General features: G+C 48.0%; 1 long non-coding RNA gene across 1 annotated transcript; it reads right to left on the minus strand.

Annotated features, from left to right (window-relative positions):
• Positions 1-11,735: 11,735 nt before the first annotated feature.
• On the minus strand, positions 11,736-15,961 carry LOC125943280 (uncharacterized). Its single transcript, XR_007465713.1, has 3 exons — positions 15,881-15,961; positions 15,092-15,353; positions 11,736-11,908 (listed from the first exon to the last, which is right to left on the minus strand). It is a non-coding gene; the product is annotated as an uncharacterized LOC125943280 (long non-coding RNA).
• Between the last annotated feature and the right edge of the window lie 1,776 nt (positions 15,962-17,737).

Raw genomic sequence — 17,737 nt, forward strand, 5'->3', positions numbered from 1 at the left:
GTTATCGATCTTTCTTAAGGTAATACGGTATAGTTACGTCAAGTTGTATGCGGCTAAAGCCAGTACAGGCTACCATAAGCCGAACACTCTTTCTTTCTGGGGTTATACGTGCCAAAACCAGTTCCGATAATGAGGCATGCCGTAGTGGAGGGCTCCGGGTTAATTTTGGCGACCTGGAGTTCTTTAAAGCGCACTACAATGCAAGCACACGGGCGTTTTTGCATTTCGCTTGAGCCAAATAACACATTCAATTAATCCATCGAAAACCTGTTTCACCGTTTAATTCCGTGGCATAGTTATGCAACACTAATAACTGTTCTCATTAGAAGAAGACAATAATAGAGTGAAAGAATGCAGACATTGAGGAAAGAAGCACAACCATAATGTGGGAAACATGGCTGAACTGCATCCGTAAACCTTGGCATTTAGCCTGAAGTGACAGTAGAACACATCGCATTCAATTTCAAGGAACAGCATTGAAGGTGGTACGAAGAATGTACCCCCTACTAACTTCCCTCGTCCACAAACTTACACAGTTTACTGTTCTATAGTGTGCCCCAATTTCATTTATTAGGAATAATTGACAGGCTTTTGGGTTAGAGTTACGCGCACTGAAACATCAGAAAAATGACACATAACAGCGCACTTGTGCAAGAGAATATTCGTTACACGATCGGATCACACTGCAGAGAAAAGCTTAGTACAGCGTGTAGGGCTACTAAGTGCTTCCACCAGCGAGTCGTACCATGACACATGACGTTTTGATGGGTAAGCACCGCGCTAGTTTACGAGTAGATAACTGTGTAACAATTTGCACAGAATATATTCTGCACAGAATGCGCCTCACATTTATTGTATAGCAAACAGTTGAATTAGGCACTACAGTACAAAAAAGTGGTTGCTAATCTGCGTTCGCAAATCATTCTCCATGGTCATAAAAACAACTCCAACATGAATCATTTCTCTCCCGCGACACTTAGTCGCGTCGTAACACCGAGTAACTGTCACGTAATTTTTTTACAATCAATAATAACTGAAAACAAAACTAAACGTGCCGTAAATCCGGTTCGGAGAAATAAAAGGCACGCAGATCTTGTTGTTGTCATGACGGCCAGGCGGCAACTGTCATTCAAAGACTGTGCACTTTTTTTCGGGACTCATTCTCGATTTCTTAGGACAGTTAAAAACTTCGGCAAAAGGTGGAAAGTTCCTGACAACTGCGTTACAGTCTGGCATTACCGATACAAGGGCTTCAGACTTTCTGCAAGTCACGTAACAAAGGGTCATGAAGAAGACCTTTTCTTCCGGAAGGTCCTCACGAATGGCAACGGGCTGGCTGTCGTTGGCGAGGGCGTCCAGAAGTGCTGAGTACGCAATCTCGAGAGCGGGAATTTGCGGAAACACGCTCTTCGATTTCAAACACGTGTCTCTCTCAAGGAAAGCTTTTCTTGCAGAGTTGCTGAGAAATGACTCGGTGATTTCGCCTTCCGAATTCCACTTCTGGCCGTACTTTCCGAAGGAGTTCACAATTTCCGAAGCCATCAAGTGCCCGAGGCCTCCGTAGAACATACCTTCCGTTCCGTCCTTGTAGTACAGCGGTCCGGACAGGACGCCGAAGGCAACCCTTACACCATTGGTAAATGGATCGTAACTGGCATAGGGCGGAAAGAAACTTACTCTACCGTAAGCCTTGTCTCGATAACCCGTGAATCCCCTGGCTTCGCGTATGCTTCTCGTAGCGTTGGCCCAGAACCCTCCGAAGGTCGGCTCATGAGCAGTGAAGTTTTTGTAGATCTGTTCTAGCTGATCATTGTTTAGATAGTCACTTGGTGGCCACAATCTTAGAACCAGCGAGTTTAGCTTTCTCACAATAATCTTTTTACTATATTCGTCCAGCCAGTGAGACGCTACTATCTTGGCCACTGCTGTTTCGATCAACTTGTTGAATCTGGCGTCAACCAGGTTCTTTTCCTCGTCGGAGAATCGTGACACATACGCTAATGATGACACCAGCTGCTTGTAAGAGATTTCTGTGCTCGAGGCACAGAATATAGGTCGAAAGAAGTGCGCCCTTTCAGGTAAAACAAAGCGAGGCAGGAACAGCCGCTGGTCCGCTTTTGGGCCATGGACCTGTACGAATAGCCAGGAGAAGAACCTCAACAACTTTAGATTGTCGTAAGCAGACAGAATGCTACCCACAGTTCTGAAGAAGGTTTCGTCACTGACTATGACTTCGTCATCAGCACTAAATGTCTGGCCACGACCAGTGTAGACGTTCACGGTCGTCAGCCATTGGTCAGATGAAATATTCCTCGTGTATTTGCTAATACTGCGGAAGCTTAACGACGCTGGCTCCTTCATTGGCGCGTTCATGGCTTTGTAAAGCTTTAGAAGCAGTTCAATTTCTGTTCGTGCAAGCTCGTGGACCTCGTCTTCGTTTGCCATCTCCACAGTGCCATTACGACCAAGAAACTTGTAGAAAGATTTCCAATAATCGTAGTAGGCTCCGCCTGTATGAGATTCACGGTGCTGCTGGAGATGAACAGGTAGCATGATTGCTGGTGTTAAAACGAGGCGCCTATCTTGAGAATGTCGCTTGTCCAAAACAGTCGCGCTGAACCAAGCAACGTCTTCAAAGTTGAAGGACAAGTTTATCAAAACAGCGAAGGCGTCGCTTGCTGGCGGGGGATCTTCCGGCCAAGCGAGTCCGATATCGTGCATAACGTCCATTAACTGGTCGACGCTTGTACCGTACACATCCCCATTAGCCATACAGGCGCTGTACATATTCAGCGGTTTCCTGCCAACAGGCAGTTTGAGGGCACCATCATGTAGCGTCCTGTTGAATTGCCTGAACCAAGCGTATATCACATCTTTCATAGCTGACTCGCCGAACTCGTAGTGCAGTGGCTGGGCTTTCCACGCGGAGCATACGTAGGCACGGAAGTCGTCACAAGGGTTGATGCTCCTGTTGAGGTGGAAGGTAAGGAGCGTCGCGTGGCTTACGCAGCCTGTAGTCCTGCAGATGGCTCGTGTTTTGTTAGTAGACCTGCCTGCTGGATACAGGAGCACAAGTAGCACCGAAAAGGCTGCCACCAATATCACAGCAATGGCGATGACCATGATTAGAAGCTTTCTGAAGGAGGCAATGTCGTCGACGGAGGGTAGTCTTGGTGACTTGTGTACCTGCGAATGAGTAGAGTTCGTATGAAAATTTTTTCGCCTTATTTCAACTCTGCGTTTGAAGGTGATATTGTTAGCGATGCACTTTTGTGTTCCTACCACTCAAACTGAACTCCAAGCTGTTCTTTAGACGATAAGGTGTAATGTGAAGAACGATATTGTAGTAAGGGCGCTTCCTTTGTTACAGCTCCCAATACATTGTCCCAGTGAAAGGTTCATCTGTAACGCTCGTATTTTCTTGTTGACTCAAGTAGACTGCAAAATTTGTGAACAGCATGGCGTATGTGGTGGCAAAAGAGATTCTGGAGGCAGCTAGTACTAGTGTTCATCTCTGTCAAATTATATATATATATATATATATATATATATATATATATATATATATATATATATACAGAGACAAGCAGGCTGGGAAAAGTGTTTGCTTTGCTCATTCTACTAGCAAGATTCAATATTACGCTGCGGACAGAGACGTGAAGACGACCAGGGCCCTTTCATAGTAATTTGGAATTTTTGAAGGTGCACTAGACGGTATTACCTGTAGGCAGTTTTGTCTAGAAGTAAACATTAGGACCTGCAGCACCTGTAGTGATTTAAAACCTCATTTTAATGCACTCAAACGTTGTCAAACTATAATTTTTGAGACGAGGTTTATTGCAGTCGCCAAGCGGCATCCAGAAACGCAGCGGTAGCAACGATAGCTCAGCTGGTTGAGCGAACTGGCCGCGAGACACGCGATGGCAACGGCGCTTTCTAACGCGCCGTTCTTCGTCCTACAATTCCCCCCCCCCCCCCCCCCACCCGGTTGAATTGGAGCCATCCTGGCTACCTACGGCGGCGACGATGCAATGGGCTCAAAATAAGGCTGCATCTTGTCTACGTGAACAATTTGACGTCCACATCAACGGTGGTCACTGGGGGTCGTCAGTAGATCGACGAAGTAGTCGATGGGTAATGTTTGGGCAATGACGCGATAAAGACCATCAAATTTCTAAGGAGGTTTGGAAAAGAGACCAGGACTGGAATGTGGGACCCAAAGCAATACGAAGAATTCTGGCGGGAAGGTGGGAGCAGGTTGGTCGTCATCACGTCGAAGCTTTTGGCGGCATTGGTCTGCGGTAGTGAGTGTTAGCGGGCGAGCTTCCGAGATTTCTCGGCATGCTTAGTGGCAGTGGAAACCGGAGTACACTCTGAGGAATCTGGAAGATATGGAAATATTGTGTCGATGGTAAAGGAAGGTTCACGGCCGTACAGAAAGAAAATCGAAGAGAATCCGGTTGTGGCTTGTTTAGCGATGTTGTAGGCGTATGTTGCAAATGGTAGCGCAAGGCCCAATTTGGAATAATCCGATTGTACATCGGATTATTCGGACAGCATATCGCAGAGAGTTCGCTTAAACCGTTTCGTCACCACATTGACCTAGGGGTGATATGCGTGTATAGTTTCGTTGATGAAGGAGAGACTTGACTACTTCACAGAGAAACACGCGCCTTCTGTCACTGAAGAGTTCACGAGGTGCGCCATGGCGCAGAACAAAGTGATGAAAATAGAAGGAAGCGACGACTTGACCGCTGGGAGGACCGCGGTTTCCGCATACCGCGTCAGGTGATCGACCGCGGCTATGACCCAATGGTTACCAGCAGCCATACATGAGATAGGGATATATAAATCAATGCCGACGTGGTCAAAAAGACAACACTGTGCGTTTAAGTGGCTGCAACAGAGCGGCTCGATGTGTAGCAGGTTTTCGGACGTAATTGTACATGCCTTGCCAGTAATATCAGAGTCGAAAGCGCGTGTAGGTCTTGGACACGCCGCCATTGTCACACTGCGGATAGGCGAGAAATGAAGCACAGATATCGCTACGGAGTTGGCGAACGATCACTAGAATCCACTAATTTTTGCGCTATAGAGAACTCAATCGTGAACTGTGAAATGTGGCGCTTGATAGCGGAGTGCACGGGACGCCGGTAGTTGGACGGGATTCTTTAGAACGTTCAGATGTATGGCCATGCATTGGTCGCTTTGTTGCTTTGAAGTCAAGTCGGAGATGTCCAAAGCGAACTCGTTTTCTTTTGTTTCTGTGGCGAAACACTGTCTATGTAGTAGGATCGGCGGATGAGATAAAGCGTTGCAGTCAGAATGTTAGAGGCCGGAGCGGTACACAACCCTAATGTCGTATTCCTGTAGACGTAGGGCCCATCGCGTCAGGCGTACAGACGGGTCTTTGTGGGACGATAACCAGCAAAGCGCACCGTTGTCTGTAACGACGTGAAAAGGTCGACCTTAATCGGAAGGCAGAAATTTACCCAGAGCCCCCACAATGGCTAAGCCTTCCTTTTCATTGACAGAATAGTTCGCTTCAGCTTGGGGGAGATTTCGGCTGGCATAGGCTACGACGTACTCGCCAAAGCCACGTCTACGTCGCGCTAGTACTTCACCCTAACCGACGCTGCTGACGTCAGTGTCAATTTCCGTCGGAGTATTCAGATTGAAGTGACGTAAGATAAGTGGCGAGGTAGGTAGACGACCTAAGGTTGTAAATGTGGCGTGAAACATTTCTGACGAGGTGACAGGTCGCTGGTGCATGAAAGAATCTATGTCACGTGTGCAATGAGGGTGTCTAAATAAGACAAAATGGAGAAAATAGCAGCACAGAAATTGGAACCGAGGCGCTCGTGGCCTATCAAACTAAGCGGGGGCGTCGTCGCGGTTGCCAACACGGGGAAGTGGCGCCAACATAAAAATCAAGCACAGCGAATGGTAGAGGAATCATTCGGCATAGGGCGAAGAGGTCAGACACATAAGTAGCAGACTGCCCTCCCACAGGGAGTCGCGTGACAAAGGGATGATCACAGACAACCACAAAGGTATGTATATGTGTTCCGTGGCGACAGGTTTGACGAGAAGGTGGTCTTTAAATAGCGTGTCACAAAAACGAAGAAACACAACATCGGAGCAGGTGCGTCAATGACGGCATGATGGCTTGAAACAACATCCCATCAAAATGACGTCGTGAGAACAAAAAATCAATAACGTAAAGCTCATCTTCAATGACGACTCGAGTTGTGCAGGCTCCTAATGGCAAAATTTTTGTGTGTGCTAGGTGTGCACAGCGAAAGACCCCAACGCGACGTCATCACCTTTCGAAGGGTGCGGCAGAGGTAGGCATGCATTACCAAAATTGTGTCGGCTATCTGCAAGTGCTGGGGGCTGTACTCCTTCCATGACCACATCAATGACGTCATGGGGGCGAAACTAGAGACCTTGAAGATTTCACAGAACACGCAGCTTTCGTCTCCCGAACTGCGGTGACTAGTTTTCCTGGGGACGAGGGGTAGGCCGACGCCTCATGGGTGAAATGGAGCAGCGGTGAAGGGAAAGCGGAAGACGACTCACGAAGACAGATTCGTCTGATGGGCTCATAGTATTGAAAGACGGATCCGGCGAAGCACGGCGCTCAAGTTCTCTTAGCGAGTAGTTGAAAGTTGGTCGCCAGAAGTGAGCAGGTGGTGGCATCTGGCGCAGGGCGGCGATGTACGCGTTGGTCCATGAAATGCAGCGTGGGTAGGCGTTGCGGGCATCGTAGCGACTGGCGCATAGCCAATCTGCGTAGTAACAGGAGTGTTGTGAGACAGGGGGAATGCACCGTGACTTTTTCCTGGATGACGCGCTACAGCGTTGGTGTCAACGAAGAGGAGGGCGTGTCTTGCGTCAGCGGAACCAATGAAGGTTGGCATGTCACCTCTTTACGAACGAACTGCTTAATGTGCGCCATAAGCGAAGAGTCACCGGCGGAAGCAATCAAGCCAGAGAGAGAGCCTACCAGTGAATTGCACGTGGCAAGCCACGGTTCGCGCAACTCATCATAGCTCAGGCAGAGGGCCACTACTTCAGACACAGTGATGCAGTTCTTTGATAACAGTATCTGAAAGGCATCTTCGTCAACTCCGTTTAAATTATGCCTTATCTTGTCCCATTCCGTCATTCTCGCATGGACATGCTCGCAGAGGCCTACACATACTCGATATACCTTGTGCTTGTGAATGTCTCACCGCTATGCAGCTCCCTTTCTAGCAAAAGTTGCTCGGCACGAAGTTTGCAGACTGCAAGGCCACCCAAACACCTCTGCGAAGCTGGTATTGAACGCCACCCAGGCCGTAAGGCCAGGCTCATGGTTGTGGTACCTCCAGTTCGCAACGTCATTCAGATAGAATATGATGTTGTTTAGTTCTGTAGCCTCGTCCCACTTGTTGTCTTCGCTCATCCTTTCATAGCAGGTAAGTCAGTTGTCCAAGTCGTGGTATCCTATCTCGCCGAAAATTGCGGGGTCGCGCTAGCGCAATGCGCCCGCACAGGGCACGGAAGTCATCGAGGTTGTTGAACGTGGTGACAAGTCTTTCGCCATGACCTGGCGAAATTCCTGCTTCTGAATTCCACAGTTCAAGGCATGCCCCGCACTTCCACCAATTGTGACCAGGTTTATTGGAGTCGTCGAGCGGTAGCCGGAAAGAAAGCGGCAGCAAAGAGAATTAAGCTGGATAGGCGTATTGGCCGCGAGATACGGGATGGTGACGACGCTTTCAAGCGCGCCGGTTTTCTTCCTTACACATTAAATATCTCTCCGAACATAACTGTATGGTAGCGCTAGCTCCGGTGCCTGGTGATTTTGTTGCCGTATAAGTCTGGATAGTGTCTATTACTCTTTTTATTTGCCCTTCTAGGAAATTCAGCTGCATCAGAGCGGTACCACTCGTTAATTCGAATCGTCATAATGCCACTGCCGGCTTTCGAAGTACCCTTTCTTTTTTATTGCGATAGCAATTATATGGACACTCCAAAGCAGATTTCTGCCGTCGGCATCGCCGTCGCCGTCGCCATGAGGTTCCGTATGACGTCAATGGAGATGAAATCGTCGCCGCGCGCCGCCGAACGCTGTATGTGCGAGTGAAAGGGCGCGAGGGACGCGCGCTTTCACGGGGAGTGAACGCACGGCGGAGAACAAACGCGCGTTCTGTGCCGTGCTCCCTTAAGGGCTGCAGAAGTAGGCGTCTCTTTCCTCCTTTACAATCACCTAATACGTAGAGCAAACGCGCCTTCTTCTAACGCACGAAAGGCCATGGGGGGGGGGGGGGGGGGGGGGGGGGGGAAGGGAGGCGACGTTTAGCTGCGGCACCAAGTGCCTATTTATATGAGAGGCTCCGGCAACAGTCACCAACGCCGCACGGATTTTGTGTGAACGCGGGCAAAACGCCGATGGCGTCGACAACAGTTCTGCGTGTTGCCGGTGCTGCTGCATGTCCAAGTTTATACAGCTGATAAAGCTACTATCATTACTTCGTATAGCTCTCTACAAATTTGCTATCGCAATTGATGCTTCACCTTTCAGGTGAAACTGCGACAACTTTTTTTTATTGCGATAGCAATTATATGGACACTCAAAAGCAGATTTCTGCCGTCGGCGTCGCTGTCGCCGTCGGCGTCGCCGTCGCCGTCGCCGTCGCCGTCGCCGTCGCCGTGAGGTTCCGTATGACGTCATTTGGAGATGAAATCGTCGCCGCGCGCCGAACGCTGTATGTGCGAGTGAAAGGGCACGAGGGGCGCGTCTTTCACGGGGAGTGAACGCGCGGCGGAGAACAAACGTGCGTTCTGCGCCGTGCTCGCTTAAGGGCTGCAGAAGTAGGCGTCTCTTTTCTCCTTTACAATCACCATATATGTAGAGCAAACGCGCCTTCTTCAGACGTGCGAGAGGCCGTGGGGGAGGGGGAGGGAAGGGAGGCGACGTTTAGCTGCGGCACCAAGTGCCTATTTATATCAGAGGCTCCAGCAACAGTCACCAACGCCGCACGCATTTTGAGCTAACGTGGGCAAAACGCCGATGGCGTCGACAACAGTTCTGCGTGTTGTTGCTACGAAAGCCGCTCACCTTACTTCGTATGACATTGCTGTGTTGCTATCGCATTCATTGCTTCGCCCTTAGGGCGAAACTGTGACATTTTTTACGTATTACACATAGTCATACTATGCTTCTACTTCACTGCACAATGCGTCTGTTGTACTACACCGAAGTTGCAGTGCTACTAGAAGCGTTAAAAAATAGTATATGCCTGTTTTCATGCTTTCCAGCAAAAAAAAAAAAAAAAAATTAAATCACTCGCGAAGTTAATATCTAAGGGAAGTGTGGTAAATGTTAGGCGCCATAGGAAGGGGAATTCCGAGGATTGTGTGTATACGTAGCAGTTAAATGAGAGGAGGTAATCCATCGCTTTCTAACGGAATACAGGTGTTATATGAAATGGATACAAATTTTCCCGGCTTCCTGGTAGGGTCAAAAATGGCAACGATATTATATTTAGAAAAAATGTAGGTCATTCCATGGGTTACGTGTGCCGAAAATTTCAAGTGTGAATTAATATATTACGTCCTTTGAAAATAAGGATCGCCAAGTTAGAAGAATGGGAGAATCAGGAAATCACACATTACACAGAAAATTATGGTTTTTGAAGCAAGCGCGGATCAATTGATTCGGAATGAGGGATACCTAATTTAAAATCTGGCATTTTATCTGCTTCCCACTGTGTGTCTCTAGATCACGCATTTCTTTTTCTCGTTGTTGTTCTCAAAGCATGGTGAAACTTTCAAAAGCATTATGACCGGGGCTTGTCGGTAAAGTGTTACAGCAACAACGGCACGAACGGCACAGGGGTGGACAACAAGAAGACACGAGAGTTTGCTACGGTTTTTCAATGGAGGAGATGGAGAGTATACAATTACAATACAGTGCAAGAACAAAAAAAATTCTCATGGACGTTTAGCAATGAATAGCAAACGACTCAGCAAACACGACAGGTGGTCAAGCAAACGATTTGCAGCACATTCTCGTGTTCAAAACATCAGGAGCACAGTCCCATGATCTGCAGTTAATGCTAAAATGAGGATGAGTGGATGCACTGTATGAACGTTTGCGTTTCCTAAGGCGGGGTTTAATGCATCGGCCACTTTGCCACACACGTCTTGCATGCTGTCAAGAAGATTCGGTGTAGGCTTTTTGAGTGACCTCGTTTAATTTTGTCCGGGGCTCCATGAAACGTTCTCTGGAGGGGCGTAGTTTTTTGTACACAAAAAACACTCGCCAAGGAAAGCCCACAGCTAAGTAAATTTTGTGTTGGTGTAAGCGGCGGCGTTCGTGGCGGAGAAAATCATCCCGAACCACCTCGACCACACAGGCCCTCCGCGTGGCGCAGTGGCGTTAGTGAACAAAATTGAATTTCTAAAAGTCAAATCCGCCAGAAAAATCGTAAAGTACGACTTGACCCCAACCTACAGACATGATAGCGTCGGATTGTAATTTGAATGTACGAGAAAAACATAATTCTGTTACGAGGAAACTCAAACACAAACCCCTTTTCTAGCATTTATACCATACCAACAGCGGCGCGCCCAGGTAGGTTATTTGCGTAAACACCATCCAGATGGCGCTCGCCTCCACTTCAGCGTAAAACGGTAGCGGTGCGCAGAGGCGAAGGTGGAGAGAAAAAACAGCTGTCGTTTCCGGGAAGCCTGACAAGCATTCAGGGATCTTTGAATGCTATCGCGTTCCACTCTTAAAGGCGAAGCTTAAGCGTCCTCCAAATGTTTCTTTCTGCGTTTTTTTTTTTTGTATTCTTCTGTGGGCTGCTACTACAGATATGTTCCAACTGGCCCGGTTTGTCGTTCTTCTACAATTTGCAGTACATGGCTCGAATTTTTCATTAAAAAGTGAAATACGAATGATTTCCGACAATGTGCCCGCAGTCCTGCACGCTGCAAGATTCGGGAGGTTCTACTTATTGTGACTAAGCGCGTAATGAAATAGCAGATCCGGTGCCTTACGTAAATTTTTGACAGTATCCTACGTTTAATATATGAACACGTCCACCGATCAACTCGTGACCAGCCTTCGTGTACACAAAACGCACGCAAGTCGCTGCCGCTCAACAAAATATGCCCATGAATATGACTCTAATATGCCCTTTAAAATATGGAAGAAAAACACCATGAAAGGTAAGGTTACAATTACTCAACACAATTTATTTATGCTCGACAGTGCAATAACAGATATAAATAATGCTCGACAAGGAATGCAAGTCCCCTTCCGACCCTGTGGGATTTATCTCCATCGAGTACGAATGCCACGATAAAATCTCAGTGACTCCGTTCGCTATGACTGGCGTTGAATATTGGCTCGAAATATACGCAGCCACTATATGTGCCGCTGTGTGTGCACCAGTGTCAGTGTCATGTTTCACTTCGAATCAAAGTGACTCACCAAATGCTCCAAGTCGCGCAGGTTAATGGCCTTGTAGAGGCGGCTTTTGCGCGACATCTTCATCTGTTTGGTCGGGACGTCCTCCGCGGTAACGCTCTTCCCCAAGGGACCCACTGGACGGGGTTCTCGACCAACGTGAGGCCGCTGCTCCTCCCTCATTCCCATATCCTTGGCCATCCTCACAGAGGGCTTACGAGACAGCATCTTCATTGACGTCTGGGTAACGGGGGCTGCCGAAGTGTCGACACTATCCGCCTGAAGAAACGAGGCTGTCATTGCTGTGCCATGTTGAACCGAAGAAACAGTACTGGTGTCGGCTGTCGTCACAGACACAACGACGGGGATGGACTTGGACGTTCCAGGCAAGGACTCACCATGACTCGGAGGAAGCGGTTCCCCCACTATGGTGACCGGCGGCTGCGTATGCAAAGCGGCGAGCTGCGTTAGCATGATTGCCATGTGGACCATATGACACGTAATCGTCTTCGAAGTTTTTTTTTTCTGTTGTTTTCTACCTCCTAATGTTCCGTGTGTTCTCTGTTGCTATGTTAGGCTTCTAATCGTCTAAGCACATCTGTATATGGCTCGCGTTTGTGGAGTTAGTGGGTCAGCACAGCAACTTTTCTGTGGCACATGCCATTCAAACATCTGATGTGCGAAGTTTTATTCTTGTTACGCTTGTCTTGCATATACGACTTCACTCGGGATAATCGTAACGTGGGAGTATGACTAGACGCACGAGAACATCCCGCACAAATACGTGCGAAAGCAAGTTGAATGTAATTTAATGTCTTCGATGCTTATTGGGATTCCAGAGAAAAGGGCACCACGTATGGAGAAAATGGCATGATAGAAATGCTCACACGTTTAACAACAACAAAAATACTATGATTTTACTGACGTTCCGGCCGGTAGTCCGGCCTTCATCGGAGTGAGTGTTCAGTTCGATGAAGGCCGGACCATTGGCCGAAACGTCAGTAGTATTTTTGTTGTTAATCGTGTGAGCATTTCTTTCATGCTCGGCATGTCAGCATGTCGTACGGCACGTGTCAGCATCGCCGGCCGCCGCACTCCTGTCCTCTTCACCGTGCTTGCTCATTGCCCCCACGACCTAATTCTCGGACTCGATTTTCTTTCTGCACACTCTGCTCTTATTGACTACTGTGGCAGTACCCTTCGTCTTGAGTTGTCGATTCTTGCAGAACCTCCTGATGAACCCCGCTGCCGCTTACGCCCCAACGGCTTTATTCGCCTACCTGTTGTTTTTCTCCACCTGTTCCTGATGGCGAGTACCTCGTCACTCCTCTGCCCGACATTCCACTACAGCATGACGTCACCGTGGCTCACAGTATACTTACTATTACTAATAAATGCACTCGCATGCCTATCTTTAACTTTGGATTGGCAAAACAAATTCTCCCGCAAGGTATTTGCCTTGCCAACGTTGATTGCCTCGGCGACCATCAAGTGGCAGCTTTATCAACCGATGGTTATTCTGAGCTTGGCGTGCCCCTCGCGCCAGCCTCGTGTGCCGATCCCAACATAAAGAAAATGGTGTTGGCGGACCTGTCCTCTACACAGGCTGAAGACCTTTGCAAAGTGTTATCGGCCTACCAAGATATTTTTGACTTCGACAATCGCCCTTTAAGCCAGACGCTCGCGGTCAAGCATGGGATTCCTACTGGCGATGCCACGACTATTCACCGACGACCATATCGCGCTTCTGCGTCTGAATGCCGAGTAATTCAAAATGAAGTGAGCGAAATGCTAGATAAATACATCATTGAGCCTTCTTCGAGTCCCTTGGCGTCACCTGTGGTGTTGGTTAAGAAGAAGGACGGCAGGTGGCGCTTCTGTGTCAACTACCGTCATTTGAACAAAATTACTAAGAAGGACGTCTACCCGCTCCCACGTATCGACTACGCCCTTGACTGCCTTCACGGTTCCAGCTATTTCTCTTCTATTGATCTTTGCTCTGGATACTGGCAGATTGCTGTTGACGATATGGACAGAGAAAAAAACGCATTCATAACACTTGATGGCATATACCAATTTAAAGTGATGCCGTTTGGAATATGCAATGCCCCTGCCACCTTTGAGCGTATGATGGACTCCTTGCTCCAAGGTTTTAAATGGTCCACGTGTCTCTGTTACCTCGACGACGTCATCGTCTTTTCTCCAATGTGCGACTCTCACCTTGAGTGTCTAGCAGCTATACTTGATGTATTTCGAAAGGCGAAGCTGCAACTCAACTCGTCCAAATGTCATTTTGGCCGCCGCCAAATTACTGTTCTGGGCCATCTCGTCGACGCTTCCGGAGTGCAGCCTGATCCCGACAAAACTCGTGCCGTCCGAGACTTTCCGGTTCCGAAGACAGCCGCAGACGTTCGCAGTTTTGTTGGGCTATGCTCGTACTTTCGTCGTTTTGTTCAAGATTTCGCAGTAATTGCTAGACCCCTCACTAATCTTCTGAAGAAAGGCGTACAATTTTCGTGGGGTACTTCAGAAGCCACCGCCTTCTCTCCGTCTCGTCACTCTTCTCATCTCCCCACCCATTCTCGTCCACTTCGACCCTGATGTCCCTACAGAATTGCGTACAGATGCCAGCGGTCATGGTGTAAGTACCGTCTTAGCCCAGCGTCAGCGTGGCCAGGATCGCGTTGTTGCTTACGCAAGCCGCCTCCTATCACCATCGGAGCGCAACTATTCCATTACGGAAAGGGAATGCCTTGCTGTTGTTTGACATCAACGAAACATGTGCAAGAGACGAGCCGCCGCGAGAAAGACGCTGAGGTGTGTCTGTGCTCTTGGTGCGAGCGAGTGTGGGCCTGGCTGCCTGGCTTCAGTGTAAATAGCCTGTAAATAGCCTGTTTCATCTGTGTCCTTCCACACGTATATATATATATATATATATATATATATATCCCTTCTTTTGGCACCCATTCTGTAACTCTAATGCAAGTATTCTTTTCTGGACCACCATTGTAGCAAATTATTTTATAAAGACCGAGGCCACTATCCAATCACAAACGGCTCCTATGAAATGTCAGGTCGGCGACTTCTGCGGCATGTTGCAGAAAATAGAAGGCACTGCTTTCCCTCAAAGCGGTCGTCTGTGACGATGCATTTTACTCAGAAGTAAAATGAAATCTTTTGTGTGAGCAGAATATTCAATTTAGCCTAAGCTTAACGTTCGTGGTCTATTCATTGACACCGCTACACGGAAATGGCAAAGATAAGTCGCCTACACAAATATGTACGCGGTGCCTTTAGGTACAAAGCTCTTCAGAGAAAGCGTTAGGTCGGGGGATTTGACGTAAATACATGGGAACAGAGACATCGCTTTTTTCGCCAACCACTGTACTAAACTCCTGAATGAAAAATTACATTACAATTCTGTAAACTACACCTAGTAATACACCTCAGACGTACAAAATTGTTGCATTATACACCACTTTGAAACACACCAACAATGTATGGGAGTAAGAGCCCCCCCCCCCCCCCCCCCCCCCTTTTTTTTTTTTTCGTTACTTCCATCGAGTGTCATGAAAAAGGAACGTGTTCCGTGGTGTAGTACAATATGCGAAATATTAGCGATACCTGTAACGATTGTTGACTGGTTTCACCAGCACACCCAGGAACTGACGTGGAAGGATCAGAGCTGGGCGGCTCCTTATCACCGCCTTGCGACGGGACATCCTGATGCGGAGTCGCATGCGGTGTGCTTATACCAGCGGGTGTTCCACGTGGTTCGGGTGGCGTGGCCGTGACTCGAACAACCAGTTCTCGGCTCTCGGCGGGGAGCAGCAAGCCTGTGGATGGCTGCACGTCCTCCGATGACATCGCACGGACATGATAGCACCTAACACAGAATACAGACAAAAAGAAAAGAGAAAAGAGAAGATAATGGGACGCATTATTTATTTTAGATTAACTGTAAGGTAGTAGACAAGATTCGACAGTCATTGGCCATATACTCGTATACCTCGATCGAAAATAAATATTTCACATATTGTTAACCTTTATAGAAATCCGGGGCCCATGAATGCGTTCCACATGCTACTACTAAACCGTTGATGGATACCCGCTAGAGGCGGCGGCGGCGGCGGCAGCGGCAGCAGCAGCAGCAGCAGCTAAGGTCATGGCGTCCATTTAAATTTTCACAGGGTGATTTCTATTCCACAGTTCATCGTTGCATTTTTGTTGAGGAACTAACACCTGGAAATATGCGAACGGTTAACGCAACTTTCGTTTAATGTTTTCCGATTTACTTGGGCAACTAGAGCCAGTCTGTTACGTCAGCTTCTTTAAGCCTTTTAATACCGGTAGACTTAACCAAGGTATCGCCTTATTTGAGAGGCAGTTTAGACAAAGCGCCGAGTGACTTACGGGCTCGTCTTGTCCAGTAAATTTGGTCTGTCTGCTTTGGTGACCACGTGGCTAGATTGCCCTGGCGTTGGCGGCTCTGAAGGCGTAGACGGCCCACCCGATTTCGACGAGGTCGAGGATGTCTGGGATCCCGCCTCGACTGATGCCTTAGATCCACGCTTGCGCCTACGGCTACTTTTCTTCTTTGGCTCAGACGTACCCTTGAGCTCCGTTCCGTCTTCCATGTCTGACCTGCTCGATGCACCAATGTACGCTAATGTTGAGTATCGAATTGATAACTAATGACACTGACTACAAAAATAAAGAAAACTATTCTTTTTTCGCCACTGCGATTGTCTGAATTGCGGTAGGTTACCAGGTTTCGCGACCCATGACTACAATATTTTTAACTCATTTGGTGTAATATTACATGTATATTGAGGTGCGTTTGAGATTGCCATCATGCTATTTCTTGCTTTTCGTGTATTTGCCTGTGGTAATTTGTGCTTATGCCTGCTTTCTCCTATATCTATTTAGAACAACTGTCTATAGTTATTTTCACCTTGATAAAGGTCCGTGATGGTAGGTCGGCGAAACTGCAAAAAATAAAATGAACAAATATATAAAACATGCCAACTTTATTTTAAAGGCATTCTCAACAGGCCCCGTCGGCCAATTTGGTTATACCATGGAATTTGTAAACAATAATCAAGCGAGCGTTTCCTTAGAACAATGTGAAAGACATTTCACTATGGTAGCCGATATATAGGCAATGAAATAAATGAATGGCTCAAGCGACATTCTTAAACTACCTTCTCCAAAATCAGAGCCAAGGACCCAACTCTGTTTTTGTCATGAGCCCCTGAAGCACTCCGCGATATTGCAAAAATAAGTTTAATATATTGGGTCCAAATACAACCCGTATCAGATGATACGAACTGATAACAGATACGCTGATAAGCTGATAAGAACAGATACACTTTGACCCGCGTCGGCCATGTATACGTTCGCACCATACGCCATCGCACCGTACGCCATCCCACGTATTCAAACGAGTGCCTACCAATCTGAGCATCTTCTGTCTCCTGACGTCATGCTCTACGTAGGCTCCTTTCCTTAATTCTCCTTTGATGGTAAAATCGGTAGGCCGTGTATTGTACGGTCTGAAGAAGAACAGCGTGCCTACCAAGAACGAGGGAGTGAACTTAAAGTCCCAGTTTCGCCCGAAAGGCGAAGCATTCCCGCCATAGCAAATTAGTAGAAGAGCTATACGGAGTAAGGATAGTAGTTTTATCGACTGTATAAACTTGGACACATTCGCTTACTAACTGAATTAGAGAGCATGGCGTCAGCGCGCACGAGCAAACATGAATAGATTACACCACTTTCCTTTTTTCGCGTGCAAGATTCCAGTTCCCCTTGCGCCCGGTCGCAAAATTCGCATTTGGTGCCGCAGCACAACGTCGCCCTCCCCCTCCCTCCCATCCCCGCATGGTCTTTCGCACAACGGACGACGTCGCGTTTGCTCGCCGCCGTGCGTTCAATCCCCGTGAAAGCGCGCGTCCCTTGCGTGCTTTCACGCGCACATACAGCATACAGCGCGCGGCGACAATTTTATCGTCCTTGGACTTTATACGGAACCTCACGGTGACCACGCCGACGACGGTGACGCCGATGGCAGAAATTCGCTTGGAGAGTCCAAAAAATTGCCCTCGCAATAAAAGTGAATGGGCGCGGCGGCGCTGGAAGGAGACCACCGACGATGAGCGGGCCACGGACGCCACGCGTAAGCGTGCTGCCCGCCAGGACCGCGTGGCAGAAAGAAATGCGAACCGCCCATGTAGCCCCGATACTGCAAACTTCGAACGTTTCACCGGA

This window comes from Dermacentor silvarum, chromosome 2 (genome assembly GCF_013339745.2).
Source record: "Dermacentor silvarum isolate Dsil-2018 chromosome 2, BIME_Dsil_1.4, whole genome shotgun sequence".
In the NCBI taxonomy this organism is placed as follows: Eukaryota; Metazoa; Arthropoda; class Arachnida; order Ixodida; family Ixodidae; genus Dermacentor; species Dermacentor silvarum.